At 36.3% G+C, this 20,030-nt stretch overlaps 6 pseudogenes across 6 annotated transcripts in view; all 6 read left to right on the forward strand.

The window, feature by feature from the left end:
* AT5G32690 overlaps nucleotides 1-9,462 on the forward strand; it is a 58,519-nt pseudogene extending 49,057 nt beyond the window's left edge. Inside the window, exon 2 of the transcript in view lies at nucleotides 8,917-9,462. The remainder of the gene's footprint in view (nucleotides 1-8,916) is intronic.
* On the forward strand, nucleotides 540-4,133 carry AT5G32925 (annotated as a pseudogene; the record flags this gene model as incomplete). The annotated part of the gene is made up of 1 exon: nucleotides 540-4,133.
* On the forward strand, nucleotides 5,142-7,535 carry AT5G32950 (annotated as a pseudogene; the record flags this gene model as incomplete). The annotated part of the gene is made up of 1 exon: nucleotides 5,142-7,535.
* A 984-nt stretch (nucleotides 9,463-10,446) lies between the features above and the next one.
* Nucleotides 10,447-11,775, forward strand: AT5G32975 (annotated as a pseudogene; the record flags this gene model as incomplete). The annotated part of the gene is made up of 1 exon: nucleotides 10,447-11,775.
* A 2,998-nt stretch (nucleotides 11,776-14,773) lies between these two features.
* Nucleotides 14,774-15,415, forward strand: AT5G33000 (annotated as a pseudogene; the record flags this gene model as incomplete). Its single annotated transcript has 1 exon — nucleotides 14,774-15,415.
* Nucleotides 15,416-16,771: 1,356 nt separating this feature from the next.
* Nucleotides 16,772-19,453, forward strand: AT5G33025 (annotated as a pseudogene; the record flags this gene model as incomplete). Its single annotated transcript has 1 exon — nucleotides 16,772-19,453.
* Between the last annotated feature and the right edge of the window lie 577 nt (nucleotides 19,454-20,030).

A 20,030-nucleotide genomic window follows, 5' to 3' on the forward strand; every position in this document is an offset into this window, starting at 1 on the left:
GTTTTGAGAACGGTATCACTACAAGAGGTAAAAGACGACTAAGAAGAGCGACAATCAACGTAGTCGTATTATCTAGCGACCATTTGGCGACGGTTTGACAGCTACAGTACGACAACACGAAAATTAGTAGTAACCTAGTCGTTCTTTTACGACTAACTCACGTTGTCGGAACACAGTCGTACATTAACGACTATTTGATGATTATATTATTGAAATGAGATGTTAGTTGTTACGTAGTCGCTAATAGACTATTCAAAATTAGTCGCTAATTTAGCGACTAATTGACGACTACGTTTCTTAATCATCCTGTAATCATAAAAGAGTCGCATAGGAGTCTTATAAAGTAGTTGGAAAACGTGTTTCGCATTGGTAAGTAGGTACACCTAATTATTTAGTTGTAGTCGTAAATTAGTCATAAAAATTTGCCTATATAATAAAAATTCACGAAACTCTTCTTTCACCAACAAATCAAAACAAGAACAACATCAAAGAAAAAAAACGATTTATTATAAAAAAAGATTTAGTTAGTTTATTGTATAATGTCGGGAAACTAAAATAATGGCGGTAGTGGCGGTTTCTATCGAGATTGGATGTACAAGAGATTTGATGAAGTGACGGGGAATTTGTAGAAGAGTTAGTAGTCCTTGTAGTGTATGAAAGAATGAAAAACATATGAATATGGATATAGGAACGAGTTACACGGATATGACGTATTTTAGTGAGAATCATGAAGAAGTGGGTAATGTTGTAGAAGATCCATATGTGGATATGGTGAACGATGCATTTAATTTTAACGTGGGGTATGATGATAACTATCAGAATTTGGAAGAACCGGTCCGTAACCATTCAAATAAGTTCTACGACTTGTTAGAAGGTGCAAATAATCCTTTGTACGATGGTTGTCGTGAAGGGCAGTCGCAGTTATCCTTAGCATCTCGACTCATGCACAACAAGGCGGAGTATAATATGACTAAAACGTTGGTAGACTCCGTTTGCGAAATATTTATAGATTTTTTACCAGAAGGAAACCAGGCTACCACTTCACATTACCAGACCGAGAAGTTGATGCGCAATTTAGGACTTCCATATCATACGATTGATGTTTGTCAGAACAATTGTATGCTATTTTGGAAAGAAGACGAAAAAGAAGATCAATATCGATTTTGTGGCGCACAAAGATGGAAGCCTAAGGACGACCGTCGAAGTACCAAAGTACCATATAGTCGTATGTGGTATCTACCTATTGGGGACCGGTTGAAGAGAATGTATTAGAGCCATAAGATAGCTGCGGCAATGCGATGGCATGTTGAGCACCAATCAAAGGAGGAAGAAATGAATCATCCTTCAGATGCAGCAGAGTGGAGAACCCCGTAACGTTTATCTCGGGTTGTGTACTGATGGGTTCAATCCATTTGGCATGTCTCGTAATCATTCGTCGTGGCTTGTGCTACTAACTCCATATAATTTACCCCCTGGTATGTGCATGAATACAGAGTACTTATTTCTTACCATTTTGAATTCTGTTCCAAATCATCCTCGAGCTAGTCTTGATGTCTTCCTCCAACCTCTTATTGAGGAGTTAAAAGAGTTGTGGTCTACTAGAGTCGATGCGTACGATGTTTCATTGAGTCAGAATTTTAATCTAAAAGCAGTATTTCTGTGGACGATTAGCGACTTTCCTGTGTATAGCATGTTATCAGGATGGACTACTCATGGTAAATTGTCTTGTCGAGTTTGCATGGAAAGTACAAAGTCTTTTTATCTACCCAATGGACGAAAGACATGCTGGTTTAATTGTCACCAAAGATTTCTTCCTCATGGTCATCCATCCCGTAGGAACAGAAAAGACTTTCTGAAAGGAAGAGATGCTCCTAGAGAGTATCCACCCAAGTCTTTGACAGGGGAGAAAGTTTATTACGAGCGGTTGGCTAGTGTAAATCCACCAAAAACGAAGGATGTTGGTGGGAACGGTCATGAAAAGAAGATGCGAGGCTATGGGAAGGAACATAATTGGCACAAGGAAAGCATCTTGTGGGAGTTGTCTTACTAGAAGGACCTCAATCTTCGACATAATATTGATGTGATGCATACAGAGAAGAATTTTCTTGACAACATCATGAACACTCTCATGAGTGTTAAGGGTAAATCAAAAGACAATATCATGTCAACATTGAATATTGAGAAATTTTGTTCACGGCCAGACTTACATATTGATAGTAAGGGTAAAGCTCCATTTCCAACGTATATATTGGCAGAAGAAGCCAAATAGAGTTTATTACAATGTGTGAAACATGATATTAGATTTCCAGATGGTTATTCTTCAGATTTGGCTAGTTGTGTAGATCCGGATAATGGAAAGTTTTCAGGCATGAAGAGTCATGATTGTCATGTATTTATGGAGCGACTACTTCCATTTATCTTTGCTGAACTCCTTGACCAGAATGTCCACCTTGCACTACCAGGTACAATACTTACTACTTTTTATTCCAACATTTTTTTAATCTAATCATTTAACTTGCACATATATTTTAGGAATTGGAGCATTTTTCCGTGATCTATGTTCGAGAACTTTACAGACAAGTCGCGTTCAATCATCTATAACTTGGAAAAGATCTTTCCACCATCATTTTTTGATGTTATGGAACACTTACCTATCCATCTCCCATACGAAGCTGAATTGGGTGGCCCTGTCCAATATAGGTGGATCATTTGAGAGGTTTTTCAAAAAGTTGAAAGGAAAAGCAAAGAACAAAAGATATGCTACAGGCTCAATTATTGAGTCAGATATCAATGACGAGATTGCTTATTTTTCAGAGCACTACTTTGTCGATCATATACAAACAAAATCAAGGTAAATATATTTAATTATTTAACGATTTCCTATACTTCGATATTAATTCACTTACATGGATCAGGTTAACAAGATTCAATGAAGGTGAAGTTCCAGTATATCATGTCCTTGGAGTACCAAATAAATTTATGCACGTCGGCCGTGCAAGTGGTGAAATGCATGTAGAATGGCTTTCAGAGAAAGACTACCAAAGCGCACATGCATATGTTTTAAGAAATTGTGACTATTTTAAACCATTTGAGAGGTATTTTTAATCACTTGTTGTTTGTAAATTTTCACTAAGATCACTTTGATAAATATTTCTTCGTTTGTAAATATAGTATGTTCGAGGATTATCTTTCTGCGAAATATCCATGCTTGCCCAAAGAATAACTCTACGCGAGAAGAGCTGAAGAATATCATCTATGGGTTAAAGAATATGTAAGTCTACATCAATTTTGGTTCATTCGAAAAGTGATCATTTAATTTATACTAATTGATATTGTTTATCTATTATGTAGGTAACATATTGGAACACTACTTCTCCATTTCCTACTTTGGGTTCAAAAGATTGTGCAAGGACCTTTCAACAAGGTTAAAACTTGGCCATTGTATTTCACAAGAGGATATTTGTTTCATACGCAAAATCACGGCGCCGGACGAAAGACATGTAACTATGGGGTCTGTGTTAAAGGTGAAGATTACGCTGATTCATCTGATAAAGCGGATTTCTACGGTACCTTAACTGATATCATAGAACTCAAGTATGAGGGCATCGTCAATTTGAGGATCACACTTCTTAAGTGTAAGTGGTATGACCCAAAGATCGGGAGAGACACTCGACGAAGCCATGGTGGCGTTGTAGACGTTCTATCTATGAGGAAATACAATAAATACAAGCCATTTATTCTTGGTACGTAATTCTGAAGTCCAAAATACGTTTCTTTGTTAATTATTAATAATCTTGTTTGATATATGTATACAACATCTCAAGCAGATCAAGTTTGTTATATTCTGTATCCATATACGAAGAAACCAAAGAACATTTGGCTCAATGTTTCAAAAGTCAATCCGAGGGGAAACATTTCTGGAGAATATGAAAACAATGATCCAACTCTTTTGCAAACAGAAAATGATGATGATGTTTTTCTCACTACAATTGAAGATCTTGTACTAGAAAATCCGGTAGGCGGCTTAAACCTAATAATCCTTGATTAAGATGTCGGGATGTTGAACCAGAAGATGAATGCCGATATAATTTATCGTCCTCGGACGTAGATGAAGTAGAAGATGAAGATGTATAAATGTGTGAATATATGTATAATTATTTGAATAAATATTTGAATGAATTTTGTTTCATAATATCATTGAACTTTTTTATGATATATGCATATTTATTTCATATATAGAATTATTTCAATTTCAAAGGTGACTATTATGTGACTAATGCGCGACTAAAGTAAGATTTGTTGGGCTTTTAAATGTCGAAGCCCAAACCCATTAATAAAGGTGAGAAAAATGCGACTACTTACCGACACCAATTTGATATGTTGGGCTTTTAAATTTCGAAGAGCAAACCCATTATTATAGGTGACAAAAATGCGACTACTTACCGACACCAATTTGATATCTTGGGCTTTTAAATTTCGAAGCCCAAACCCATTATTATATGCGACAAAAATGCGACTACTTAACGACACCAATTTGATATGTTGGGCTTTTAAATTTCGAAGCCTAAACCCATTATTATAGGCGACAAAAATGCGACTACTTACCGACACCAATTTGATATGTTGGGCTTTTAAATTTCCAAGACCAAACCCATTATTATATGTGACAAAAATGAGACTACTTAGCGAATACGGTTTGATTTGTTGGGCTTTTAAATTTCAAGGCCCAAACCCAAATGATTATGTGACTATCATGCGACTAGTTTCCGACTACTTTAGTGTTGAAAACCCTAAATCGAGTTATTTCTCTTCGATCCAAACACTTAGTCATTTTCGATCCAACTTCTTCTTCTTCTTCTTCTCTCAAACCCTAATCCCCATTTTATCTCGATCTTCTTCTTCTTCTAAGATCGATCTCTCTTCTTCCTCTTCTTCGATCTGCAACTTCATCTTCTTCTTCTTCTCAGATCGATCGATCTTCTTCGATCTCTCATCTTCAACCTTTCGATCTTCAACTTCATCTTCTTCTTCTCTTCGATCTGCTTCTTCTTCTTCTTCTTCTTCTCTTCAATCTTCTCTCACTCGATCTTCGGATCTCTTCTTCATCTCTTCGATCTCCTCGATCTCTCCGTCGATCTATCATGCCTAACGCCGGTCGAGGTGGCTCCCAAAAGCGTAAAACGATGCCAAACGTCACTCTGAGAGCCGGCGGATCCACGACTGCAAGACCTACTAATCTTCCTCTGCAATACAACTTCACTCCGGCGCCGGCGGTTCAAGTTCCTGCGATGAAGCTAGCTCAACAACAAGGCCCTTCAACGTCTTCCCCCCACGTAAGCAACTATCCACCGCCGCTGCAACTGTTCCAGAACTCAACGACTCAACCACATCGTCAAGCTCCTCCGCCTCTATCTGAAGAGGTCCACTACATTCCACCGCCAACAGAGCCTGCTTAGCAAGATCCCCCTCAATCGCCAGATCCAGACACTCCAGCGAACAGCCACCCTTCGTCTCAAGGGAACAACTTCCAAGAGGAAGTTCCGGGGACGTTGCCGGAGCTACAAGAAGACTCTGCGGTGGCTCTGCAAGTGATACTCTCCGTGCCAAACAGGGAACAGTGGTGCTGTGTCTTGTCTCCGATTCCCACACCAAAAACCGAGTGGTATGTTCTCTTCCTCTAATTTTTTCTCGTGTTCTTATCATGTGTAGTGTAACTCGTTTCTGTTATAAAGAATGGCTTGTTGTGGAACATAGTTGTGAATGATGGTTTTTGGAATTGGATTTTGTTATGGGTTGTGTAACATAGTAGAATTAGATGTAGAATCTTGTTAAGTGTAGAATCTGCCTTTGTTCTATACTCGTGTAGAATCTTGTTAAGTTCTTCAATGTGTGTGCTCTTGTTATGTTCTTTATTGTGTTCTGTTTGTGAATCATGAACATAATTGTGGAACATTTGTTGATCGTTGAACTTAGCATGTTTCCGGCTTAGACATTTAGGATCTGCCTTTGTTCTAGACTTGTGTAGAATCTTGTTAAGTTCTATACTGTGTCTGCTCTTGTTATGTTCTATATTGTGTTCTATTGTGAATCATGAACTATTGTGGAACATTTATTGATTGTTGAACTTAGCATTTGTTGACATGAACTAATAGGTTCTGTTGTGAATCATGTTCTCTTGTTATTCGTGTTCTCTGCCTGTGTAGATAAACTCTTGTTCAGTTATATAGTCTTCTCTAGTTGTAGTGTTTTGGATTTTTAACATGTTTACTTCTGTCATTGTTGCATGTGTTTGGAGGTTTACTCGCGACAAAGGATCTAAATTTGTTAGAAAGATCACACGGATTTTTACTCAAAAGTTCAATGCTCCCTACTATAATTGGTCTTGTGTGCCATTGGATAAAAGAGAAAGATTGTTTTTAGAGTTTGCGGTAAGCTTCTTGTATATCTCCAACTTTCTTTAGAATTTACTATTTAATCTTTCAAGTGTTCACTAACTTCTCACTTTTTCTGTAGAAAACTCACTATTGGGATCCCTTAATAACAGGGACATTCCAATACTACTTCAATGAGATCGTTAAGAGGCGCTTGAAGGACATGGTTAGCACCGCAAGGAGAACTCTGTGGGGAACAATGTGTGCTTACTGGGACACAAAAGAAGCACAGAAAAGGAGTAAGACCTATTCCAAAGCTCGTCTCTCTTACCGTAACGGTCTCTTTCCTCACATCCACTACTCTGGGCCAAAGTGTTTCCAAGAAATCCAAGATGAATTGGTAAGTGTTTCTGCAAAATCTCATGTGTTTTAGTGATGTTCGTTTTACTGTGTGTGATGTTCAGTTCTATAGTCTGTTGACTTGTGAAGATTACGATCTGTGTTTGCATGAAGAGAAAATGGGAAGACCGGTCCCTCTTGGTGAGGTGTTCATCCAGACACACACTAAGTCGGATGGAACTTATGTTGATCAGAAGGCGGAGAAGATTGCTCTAACTTATGAGCAAAATGTGAGAGAGAAGCTGTCTGGACTAGAGGCGGCTGCTTTCGCTGTGTCTGATGGCTCTTCACGTCCTAGGGATCTCATACTAGATGAGTATACATCCATCTTCCTCGAGGTAAGATGTTGCAGTCTAATTCAGAGTCTTAGAGTCCAATGATGCATTTTGTCACTAATTATCTTCCTTTCTATTTCTTGCAGTCCACATAACGGGATTCAAGAGGCAATCCTTATGGACTTGGATGTCTTAAAGACACTCTAGGCAGTGCCAACCGCCGACCGCCAACTCCCCGGAGACTCATCCTTTAAAGCCTTAGAAGAACGACCGCAGGAAGCTCAATGGCAAATTGAAGAGCAGGCTGCATATAATGAGAAGCGAGATGATGAGATTGCTGCCCGAGAAGCCGAGTCAGCCTGAGTCACAGCTGAGCAAAAGGACAAGATCGAGCACTTGTCCTTAGTCGAGAAGTATCTCCGCAGTTCTTGGACTTCATGGCCACTCACTCTTCCACATCCATAGAGCATATCCCAAGTACTACTCCATCTAATGCTCCATAGATTTTAGGTTTCCAAACACTAGTTGTACTTATCTTTCTTTGAATAAGTTGTTTGTCTAGAAACAAGATAATTTTATGTATTTGAACTTGATTTTGAATATATGTGTATATGTCTTTTCATATTTTATAGCATTTCAAATAACAAACAAGAACAATCGATGACTTTAAACAATAAACAAGAAACCCAACCTAGTAGTCGCAAAATAGTAGTAAATAAGTAGCAACTTAGTCGTAGAGTAGTCGTAAAATAGTCACAAAAATTTCCGACTATTATCAGACTAACCAAATTAGTCATAGTCTAATCGTCAAAGAGACATATAATAGTCGTATACATTTATACGACTATGATATGACTAAAAGAATCATATCCTTGGTACAGTATAATTAATCGTCAAACAGTCGTCGAATTGTCATACAACGTTTTACGACTATTTTACGACAACTTGAAACATACCGAGGGTTTAGAATATTTAATCACATAGTAGTCGTAAAGTCGTCGTAAACAATTAACGACTACTAAACGACTCCATGTTTCACACGCTCTGTACAGTACTATTAATCGTAAAATGGTCGTCAAATAGTTGCCCAATTAATACGACTACATAACGACGAATTTCTACTATTTAGGCTGTTGTCGTAATATTGTCGTTGATCGACGACTAATTAAGAACTACATTACTTAGCGACTATGGAATAATGACTACAATCTTTAGTCGCGGATTAGTCGTATTATCATCATTTATGACTACGAAATGACTGACTTGTAAGTCGTTATCGCCTGTTTTCTTGTAGTGTCAAGGATTGATTTGGATATAGTTCCATAGATCCACATCTTGACCAATCCATCATGTTGTTTCCACACTTTGTCAGTGTCATTGGTAGAGACAGAAGTACCATCAAGGTGGCCAAGGACTCCAAAATTGGTACAATGAGTTTCGAATAACTCCCTCCAAGCTTGGTAGTTAAACTTATTCATATCAAGAGTGATAGGAATATAGGCTAAAGGGTTTTTCGTTTGAGGAGGAAGGTGTAGGAGTCCTATTGAAATGGATGAGAAGAGAATTGAGGATGTATGAAGAAGAATAGAAAGATGAATGAAAGCGGAGATAGGATCGATCGCTTTAGCTTGGTGGCTATGTCAAGCGTCTAATACCATGTAAGAATGTAGAACTCCATCGAGAACTCTATTCATGAGACAATGCTTATATATCTTTACAAGATGATTGGTCTCCAAGACTCTATGCATATTCTCCAAGTCTATATATATTTGACATTATCGATATATATATATATTTCTATATTCTAAGATATTCCTTCGTAGCTGAATGATATTATCTAATAATTATTGATAACTAATAAATGTATAATATTTTTTCAGGGGCATCCAAGTCATCATCACATGCGGACCAGCACTTTCGAAGATTTGAGGGTTTGCAACTGATTTTTGAAAGTGCTATTGCAAAGGAATACAACACGTTTGGACTTTGTGGTTTTTCAAATGTTGAAACTTTTGAAGAAGAAGATGATCTTCAAACAAAGGATGGTGTGAACCATATTGAGATGAATGACGACGAGGTAAATGAAGAAAGAAAAGTTGCATACTAGGAAAAGATCTAAAACTAAACGTAATGGAGATTCACAGATTGAATTAATCATGGTGAGTCTTCACAGAAGGTGTTATCTAAAATGATTGGAGTTGGCACTAACATCATAAATCTTATTCAATAAAGAGAAGAAAGACATCCAACAGAATTTGAGTTTAAGGAATGCTAGGGATGCTATCAAGGAGATCTCGGATCTGGAAGATCATATCCGCTACGCCTCAGTGACCAAGATCCACGCGTTGAATTTGAAAGACGTATTTGTGAGCATGTCTATTGAAGAACGCTTGGGCTGGATTTGCCATAACACTTAGCTTGTTATTTTCAATGCATCTAATAAAAAAAATTGGTTAAAAATAAGTGTTCTAGTAATAGGTTTTAATCTCTATCAGTTTTGTTTTTGTTTCAGATTCAAGAATTTTTTAGGTTTGAGTTAAAGATAAGAAAATTTACATTTCATAAATAACGATTATCTCATTAAAGTATTCCTAAAGTGTTTTAGCTGTCTTTCCTTAGATCTTTAAATCTATATGTGTTTTTACTTTGGTCAATGGCTATGAGTTCTGTGTAGCTGAGTTTATATATCTCTTCTTCTCTATATTTCACTTGCAAGAGCTATGAGCTAATGGAATTCTTTTAAAGGTTTTTTAAACAACTTTGAAGTAGGAGTAACTGATATGAGTAGTAGGTGGGTTAAGGATGTGGTTTATGTTTAATAATTTATTTGAAATAACAATAAGACTTTACTCATTTTTTTATTTTATTTTATCTTATATACTCACGAGAAATAATGACACCACTCAAATGTTGAAAATTCATTGATAATTTTGTATTTTCATTTTCAAGACATTTTTTAGATTATTGTACAATAATATATTTGTTAATATTTTTATGGATATGCTAGCATGTTTTGTTTATTATTCTTAGAGATGATTTGTTAATAGATTTTCAAAATATTTTAAATTTTAAATTATTGTTACAATTAAATATATAACCAATATATCATAAAATCCCTAAAAATAAGTATTTGTTAAACTTACATTTCCTAAATAATATTTGAAATATTTCAATTCTCAAAGAAAGAAAAAAAAACGACTATCTACAGAAAAAAACAATTTGAAGAGAATCCATAATCACTCCTTTGTAAGTTTCTCTCAATTAATTTTGTATAATTTTTACACTCTTCAAGGTAAAGCTTTTTTCAAATATTCAAAGATTAAATATTGTTTGTTCATTTTTATCGTTCTTATTAGTTCCAGATGGATGATGATATACATGTAGAGGTAGAAGACAAAAGTATGAATATTGAGAGAATAGAAGATGATGATATTGAGACGAGCATATCTTTAGTGGTGGTAATGATGACGGTGGCAGCTGATATTCATAACACACGACGACATCTCATGGGTGATGATTATATGAATCGTCTGATTCGTCGATCAATTACAAAACTTGAAGAACAATAGATACGAAAGGTATTGAAAGACCCTCAACATTTTAGAGTATTGTACAATATATATTTAGAAGGTTTTTTCGAAACTATCGAATATCATAAGAGAAAAAACTGGCTTAGAAAACACAATACACATATATGTCGAAGAGATACTTGGTATCTTCATGCTCACAATTGGACAAAATGCAAAATATTGCTACTTCAAAGATACCTTTAAAAGGTCCAAATTTGCGGTGAGCACAAGCTTTAATAAATATTTGAGAGCTTTGCTTATAATAGCTCCAAGTCATGTGGTGAAACTTGATGGCGTGCCAATGAAGAAACGAGAAAGTACATGATTTTGTCCATATTTTAAGGTGCATTACTTTATCCCTTGTTCAAGATAACTTTTTTTAAATTTAACCAATTATTTATTTGCATTTACAACAAAATTGTGTTGGAGTAATAGATGGTACACATATACAAGCAACCGTAGTTTGACGTGAGATGTCAAGCTATCGTAATCGAAAAGGAACAATATCTCAAAATGTTTTAGCTTTATGTAACTTTGATCTGGAGTTTATCTAGGTTCTGAGTGGATGGGAGGGTTCGGCTCACGATTCAAGAGTATTAAGTGATGCATTCATTAGAAGAACAAACAATTTCCAAGTACCAGAAGGTAGAACAATTAAAAATCTATTTATAGATCATATGTCTTATAGTAACATATATCATCCAAATTTTCAGGAAAATTCTATCTAGTTCATTGTGGATTTGCAAATCATCTCTATTTCTTAGCTCCATTCCGTGGTGTTAGATACCATCTACACGAATTTTGCGGGTCAAGGGCGCGATCCTGAAACTCCACTATGAGTTATTCAATCTCCGCCATGCTTCTTTGAAAAACCTGATCAAAAGTATATTTGGAATCTCTAAATCTCGATTTGTTATTTTTAAATATGCTCCTCCTTTTTCTTAAACGAAACAAGATGGATTAGTCTTACCATCTGCATTGTTGCATAAAGAATGTCGATCAAATGAAGGCGACTTCCCTGATGAAGTGAAAAATGAAGGTGATCCAGTTAACAATGAAGGTAATGCAGTGAACACCAATGAAACTGATAGTGAGAAAAAGTCTCTTTTTAGTGAACATATGAGAGAATTTTGATGAGACCCAAAATATGAAACTATCAGATGAATGATTTTTGGTTCAAAGATCAAGAGAAGCCATGTTTGATATCACCTTTGTTTGTTTTTGACGTGAGAACAAAACAAATAATTTAGAAGAAATATATCTTTTCAACTAAATTGTTGTATAATATATTCGTAGAATTTAAAAGAAAGATTTTAAAAAGTCTTTATAGATACTTACAAATCTGTATTTATGTCTTTAATTATTTTCTATTAAATTATATCTTCCTCCCCTTCCCCCTTCCCCTTTTCTTCCCATTTCTATAATTTAAGTTTCTATGTGTTTTATTTTAATTTAACAAATTAATAATTCAAAATATAAAACATTATCTTCAGAGTACAACATTATTGACTTACCACATTTACAATCATTTTCAAAACATATTTGTTACAACAAGGTTTCTAATCTTCTGCTAAACATTACTATCATTCATTGTGAATGAGATTAAAATCATTTTTCTATATATTGTCCAAACGTAGAAATAAAATAATGTTTGAAAATAGTTATTCAAAATTATAAATGGAATATTTATTTAATAATTTATTATTTTTTTATTTATCATATATATGGTAAATATATGTGTTGATATTTATTTTTTTGGTAACTATATGTGCGTTGATATTCGTATAAGAACTATTCAATACACCTTTTAAAAGATCCATTATTTCTGAAACAATGATATACCTTGATTTTTTACTGATTTTAGGTATGATTTAGGTATTACTGATCTGTAAGATTCTTCATCTTTGGTTGTTCTTAATTCTAATTCTAGATTGATCATCTAGAACTTCGTCTCAGGTATTAGGTACCATTCAAAAGGGATCTTTTACCAGAACTATCATTAGATGAGCCAGGTTTTTAGATGTATACTAACATCGGTCTATCTACCTAGTTGAACTTATCAAACTTGATAATAATGCTTGTTTAGAATTAGGGGTTTGCAGGCTAACGTCGGAATCCTTAATTATTAGACATACTGAGTAATGTAGGCTAACATCGGTTACTCTGTAATAAAGATTTGAGTTCAAGAACGGTTCGTTAACATCCTAGTCATTATTAGATCTACTAATCATCTATTTCCTGAGTATTTTCCTAAGCCTGACGTTTTAATCTTCAGAATCTTAATCAATCTACTTGCTTTCTTTGTCTTTTATTTTATAATCTCTTTGTTTAGCTTAATTCAAAACCTTAGTCTATTGTATGATCTGAGAGCTTTGTGGAATTCGACCGTAAAGTACTACAATCGATTTCTTATTTGAAAGAGTGGTCTTAAGATTAATTTGACCTACATCAAACAACATTAATTAGATCTTAACAACCATAAATATGATTATATAGACAAAATTGTATATATATAAATATATATATATATATATATTCAAAAATAAAATATAGGTTAATTTACCTTAATTTTATTTCAACATGAAATAATAATTAGATAAACTATATATTTAATAGTTCATTGATTAAATAGTGGAGTGGGTAGGATTAACAATAGTGTCATATATGATTTAAATGAAATGTTAATTTCTTTTGATGCTTCTAATTGTGTAACTATATTAATTAATTACTAAATTATATATGTACCACAGGTTAAATCTTTAAAGATTAAAAATTTATATGAAATAAATTTAATACTAATTAAAAAACTTGAAATATCCAATAAATACCAAAACATCCAATAAATTCAATAAAAACTGTAAAAATCCAATAAAATTAATTTCCGCGCTCTTATTTTGATCAATTGTTTAAAGAAGGGTCAAACAAACTAATTAAGAATAAATATTATACATTTACAATCTTATTTAACTACAATAGCTAACTAAACTACATAAACATTCATTATCTATATAATTATATCTCATTTTCTTAAAAGTATCATTATGTACTTTGGCATTGTCCTTACGGTTTTAATCTTTTAAGTTTCTAAATTGAAATCACATCCTCTGTCTTTTTAAAACACGACAAAATATATTGCATTGCCTTAATTTTTAAATACGTCCAACCATCGCGTTACCAAAATAAAAACATATTTTCAAATACACATCACATAAACACCAAAAAATAATCTTTTCTTTGCATTGTAGCGTGGGTCGATCATAGTTTATTAACATAAAATCATACTCGGTTCGGTATAATAATGTATATATCACTCGTAACAAAAAAATTTGGTTTCGCGTTGATGAATTTTTATGCAAGACAAACGAATGACTTCATTAACTAACTTTCTTACATCATGATTTCAAATTGCAATTTAGGAAATGATTGTAAACTAGAATTTTAGAAGAAAAAATCCTAATTTAAATTTTATATCTATTTATATTTTAATATAACAATTTGTTTGAATTTAAGTTAAGTTTACTTCTAATAAAATATTATTGTTTATGAAAAGATGAGGGTTTAAAAAAAAAAACACTAAAAGATTTTTTATATGTTTTTAAGAAATGTGAGGGATTTTCTACCTATTTTTCTTAATTCTTAGACCTGTGAGTTTGGTTATAAGGTTTGATTCAGTTGAATCGTTGCTTTTTATTATTTCAGAATTTCAAAACTCTACCGAAAACAACCTAAATAAATTTTGGTTCGGTCGGTTTGGTTCTCGGTTAACTTTGGTTTTAAACTTAAAAATCAAACTAACCAAACATTTGTTGTCTGCTGTGACCAATTAACAGAATCGTCGAAATTCATTTTCGTAAAGAAAAAATATGCGAAGAACGGCGGATATAGTCACCATTGCTAGAAAAAGTAGAATAATTGATTAGAAGAATAAGAACTAATTGAAGAAAAAAGATGAAATGATGAAAAAAGAAAGAGAAGAGAATTAAAGAAGAATGTGAAGCAGATAAATGACGACATAATAAAAGAGAATGATAGATAGGGGTGTCAAAATAGGTTAATACCCATGGGTTACCCAAACCCCTCCATGATTTTAATGGGTTTTAGCGGGTTACCCTAACAGGGTTATGGGTTTATGATATGTCTATAATTTGCATGTTTTCAGTGTCCATTCATCATCGTTTTGAGTCCAGTTTCATATCATTCATAACTGTTTTATATCATTTCTCATCATTCTTGCATACTTTGCATTATTAGGATAGCTTTGCATACATATTGCATTTCTGAGTTGTTTTCAGGTGATTTGGAGCTGTTGAAGAAGAAACGAGCCAGAACCAGGAGACATACTCGACCACCAGGTCGTGTGCATCTAGCGCCATACTCGACCCCCTGGTCGAGTGACTTTGGAGCCATTCTTCCCATCTACTCGACCCCTAGGTCGAGTATCCTCAGCTCAGGCCACTCGATGATGCCACTCAACCCCCTGGTCGAGTAACACTTCGCCACACCACCTGACCACATTCGGCCGTTCACTCTACCACGTTACTCGACCTCCTGGTCGAGTATCATCACTCACCACCAACACCATCACTCGACCGGACACTCGATCACGTCTTCAAAGTCTACTCAAATCCGCACTCAACCAGGCAAGCTGAGCATAAGGAAGAGAAGAGGAGAAGACGAAGTGTTTGGAAACGGCCTGGACCTCCACCGGATCACGAAGCCCATCTCGGCCCATTATCATTCTATGGGCCGGGCGATTAGGTTATTGGCCCGTCTACTATCATTTTATTTCGTTTTGTATAAATAGATGTCTTAGGGTTCTGTCTTGGGACATCTAGTCGACATTGAGTTTTTGCTTCAGTTTTATTTGCTGTTTTACTCTGCTGCGCCGCTTTTGCTTCTACAACCTGTAATTCAATATTTTTCCAAGTTATTCAGATTCCACATTTTATCTCATCTGTCATCTTGTTTCTCTACTCTTTATCTCTTTACTTATGCAATATTATCATTTATCTGCGTTTATGTCTTTGAGCATGTTGTTTGAGTAGTGACTTAGAATTTTTAGGGATGGGATAGAGTAGTTGTGGAATCTGTAGTCTGTAGAATGGTTAAGTTTTAGAATTGATTGAATCCCTTCAGGACTAGTTGTGTTTACTGCTTATTTCTTTCTGATCAATTGGAATTTGATCCCAAGCATTCTCGCACCCAGAAGGTGTTCGATGGAATGCTTGATCCACTAGTTCCTGAGATATTCGTCTCTATCCCAAGGGATTGGCCGTTTAGAGCGTTTATTGACTTTATCAGTCTGTTTCTTATTGCCTGCATAGTTAGATTTCGTTAATGGGAATTAGTCTGGGTTAGCTTTGCTTGAGGATTTCTATCACGGGAGTGAATTGATCTGTTGTTGAACCTATTGTCTAGGGATAGCTTGATTGCGCTTGTTAACCATTCGAATAGGCTAGGATACCACTCTATTCGATTACCCCATCCTTAGGAATTTCTCGTCTATTTGATTTCTTTGTTATATCGTTATCACTTAATCGTTCTCATTGCTTGTTTCTTTGTTTTTGCAATCACTCGATCAACTTACTCGACCACACCCAGTGTCTGGCAACAGACTGTGCAGTCGAGTACGGTTGTCTCATTTCCTGTCTGTCACTCGACCGGTATACTCGACCACACCCAGTGTCTGGCAACAGTCTGTGCAGTCGAGTATATCTGTTTCATATCCTGCCTGTTACTCGATCACATCCTACATCTGGCATCAGCCTGTTGTGGTCGAGTGATTTTAGTAATTCTGTTATTGTTTCTGTTTTCTGCATGTTCACTTAGGACTGTTAGAAACCCCAATACTTATATTGCTTGGCTTGACTTAGTGACTTCTGATCACATCTCATCTGTTTGCATCACACCCATTTGGATTGACACCTAAAATACTACAACGACATGATTAGGGTTTTAGGATAATTGACTAAAAATCTATTATCAATTTGGCGCCGTTGCCAATTGGGCGTTTGTTTGCTATATTTGAGATTTCAGAATATTTAAGATAAAGTTCTTTTTCATTTTTTCTGAAAGTTACTAACTTTGTGTTTTTTCTGTTTGTCTGTTTTGATTCAGGTACTACGAATCACCAGCTTCACCAGTTGGTACTCGTTGTATGCAAACACGGTCACAAGAAAATCAGAATCTCCTGTTCAACGATAACATAAACCGTATTGCACGCCAACTCAGAACACAGACAAAAACAGACACAATAGCTGCAGTTGTAGATGAGCAAGTGCAACCAAACAACATAGGTGCAGACGATGCACCACGCAACCACAATCAGCGTAATGGCATCGTGCCTCCACCAGTGTAGAATAACAAATTTCAGATCAAGAGTGGTCTCATTGCCATGGTTCAGAGCAACAAGTTCCACGACCTCCCTATGGAGGATCCACTCGATCACCTGGACGAGTTTGATAGGCTCTACAGCCTAACAAAGATCAATGGAGTTAGTTAGGATGGCTTCAAGCTCAGATTGTTTCCATTCTCTCTTGGAGACAAAGCCCATCAGTGAGAAAAGTCGCTTTCTCAAGGCTCTATCACCTCCTGGAATGACTACAAGAAAGCCTTCTTGGTTAAGTTTTTCTCAAACTCCAGGACTGCGAGACTAAGGAATGATATCTCCGGTTTCACACAAACAAATAATGAGACTTTCTGTGAAGCATGGGAGCGCTTCAAAGGTTATCAGACGCAATGTCCTCATCATGGTTTCTCCAAAGCTTCACTTGTCAACACTCTCTACAGAGGTGTACTCCCCAAGATCAGGATGATTCTTGATACCGCTTCTAACAGGAACTTCCTCAACAAAGACGTTGAAGAAGGATGGAAGCTGGTAGAGAACTTGGCTCAGTCGGATGGCAACTATAATGAAGATTATGACAGAAGCATCCGCACCAGTTCTGATTCTTATGAGAAGCACCATAGGGAAATGAAAGCCATGAATGACAAACTGGACAAGCTACTCCTTGTACAACAGAAGCACATTCATTTTCTGGGTAATGATGAGCTGTTCCAAGTTCAGGATGGGGAGACTCTGCAGTCAGAAGAGGTCAGCTATGTGCAGAACCAAGGAGGTTACAACAAAGGTTTCAACAACTTCAAGCAGAACCATCCCAATCTGTCTTACAAAAGTACAAATGTTGCAAACCCGCAGGACCAAGTCTACCCTTCACAGCAGCAAAATTAACCCAAGCCCTTTGTTCCATACAACCAAGGTCAGGGTTATGTTCCTAAGCAGCAGTATCAGGGCAACTATCAGCAGCAACTTCCACCACCTAGGTTCACACAGCAGCAACAACAACCAGCTTCAACAACTCCAGATTCAGACTTGAAGAACATGTTACAGCAGATTCTCCAGGGACAAGCAGCAGGAGCAATGGATCTCGCCAAAAAGATGGCAGAAATCCATAACAAGGTTGATTGCACTTTCAACAATCTGAACATTAAACTTGAGGCACTCACCTCAAAGGTCAGATACATGGAAGGACAAACTGCGTCGACCTCTGCTACCAAAGTAACAGGACTTCCAGGAAAGTCCATACAGAACCCGAAGGATTACGCCACCGCTCACGCTATCACCATCTGTCGTGATCGAGAGTTGCCTACTCGACATGTCTCCACATCAATCACCAAGGACAGTGATGTTCAAGACGGGGAGGTTTCTACTCAGATTGAAATTTCAGTTGTTGGACTCGACCATTCAGCTGGATCCCATTTTCAAACTCAGTTCAACCTAGACGAGAAAGCAGCCATCATTGAGAGGATGGTAAAACGATTAAAGTCAGCACCATTACCTTCACGTGCTCTTCCATGGATATTCAGGAAAGCATGGATAGAAAGATACAATTCTCTTGCAGAGAAGAAGCTTGATGAAATGGAAGCGGTGATGCCTCTAATAGAAGTTCTCAACCTGATCCTGGATCCTCACAAAGATGTGAGAAAGTCAATTTTGGAAAGGATCAAGATTTATCAAGATTCAGAAGACGAATGTGATGTTAATCCGTCTAGGGCCACTGTTAAGAGGAGTGTTCAAGAAAAACTGGAAGATCATGGAACTTTCACTCTACCATGTTCCATTGGTCAATTGGTTTTTAGCAATTGTCTATGTGATTAGGGAGCTTTAGTAAGCTTAATGCCTTGCGACCTGACTTTGATCCTTGCTAATAGGTCTGCAAGGAAACCCCTTTGCCTGTTACGAGATCTGCCAGTAATGATTAATGTAGTGGAAGTACCTACAGATTTCGTTGTGCTTGAGACGGAAGTAGAACCTAAGAATCTTCTAATCCTAGGAAGACCTTTCTTAGCCTCCGTGGGAGCGATGATAGATGTCAAAGACAGAAGAATAAGTCTTAACCTTGGGAAGCACATCAAGCTGCAGTTTGACATCAACGAAACTTCGCAAAGGACAGCTGTAGAAGAAAAGATCAGGGCTCAACCTCAACCTTCGAATTCAATCACCAGACCAAGCACAGCCTCTACACCTGACTTGCGAGATCTCAAAAAAAAAATCTGATGAGCAAGAAGAAACCATAGAGAAGCTAGCTCAGACAGTTGAGGAACTTAAGAGTAAACTGGATCAGATGCAAGAGAAAGCTCAATCGAAATGCGGAATTGACACTATCCCGAGAAAAAAGATTACTTCAAGATGGTCTAAGGAGATAGATTATCCACCAGAAGAGAAAGAGGCCTACTTCGAGGAAAGAAGAATTGAGTATTCTGCTACGCATCTCTCAAGAGAGGATGCTGAATATGATGATGAGATTAGAGAGGACTATGCAGATCCTCTCTATCACCTATTTTCTTCTTAATGAGTGTGAGGAGTCAAGCTAGAGACTTTAAACAAGCTCACTTGGGAGAAATTCCCAAGACTGTTTCTGTAAATAAAACTTTTATTTTCTTGTTATTTTTTATTTGTTTTTGGTTGTGTTTGTGATTCTCAGGAACAGAGAAACAGCGTGGAGGTAGAGTAAAAATTTAAAAATTTTACTATATAGAGCAACAGGGGATCGAGTATGTCGGAAATTCAAGAGTTTGAAAAACTTTTGTTGCACTAAGAGGCCATGAGCTCGAGTAAGTTTGGTCGAGTATTAGTGATGATTTAAAAAACCCAAAATTTTGAAATCATATCTATACTCGACCAACAGAAGCTACAGAGACTTGCAGGGAGTTTAACAAGTTTACAGAGGATTACAGAGGGTTCTAGTCAATAGAGAACAATGCTTCAGGACAAACAGACAGAGCGTGGCCCACCACCTCTCACCTTTGTTCCCCCACGCGTTTTTAGAGGTAACAAAATCTCTTCCCTCCTTCCCCACCACTCGATCTCACCCTATCCTTCCCCACCACTCGATCCAACCTCATCTCTTCGACAT

Source organism: Arabidopsis thaliana, chromosome 5 (assembly GCF_000001735.4).
Source record: "Arabidopsis thaliana chromosome 5, partial sequence".
NCBI classification, from domain to species: domain Eukaryota; kingdom Viridiplantae; phylum Streptophyta; class Magnoliopsida; order Brassicales; family Brassicaceae; genus Arabidopsis; species Arabidopsis thaliana.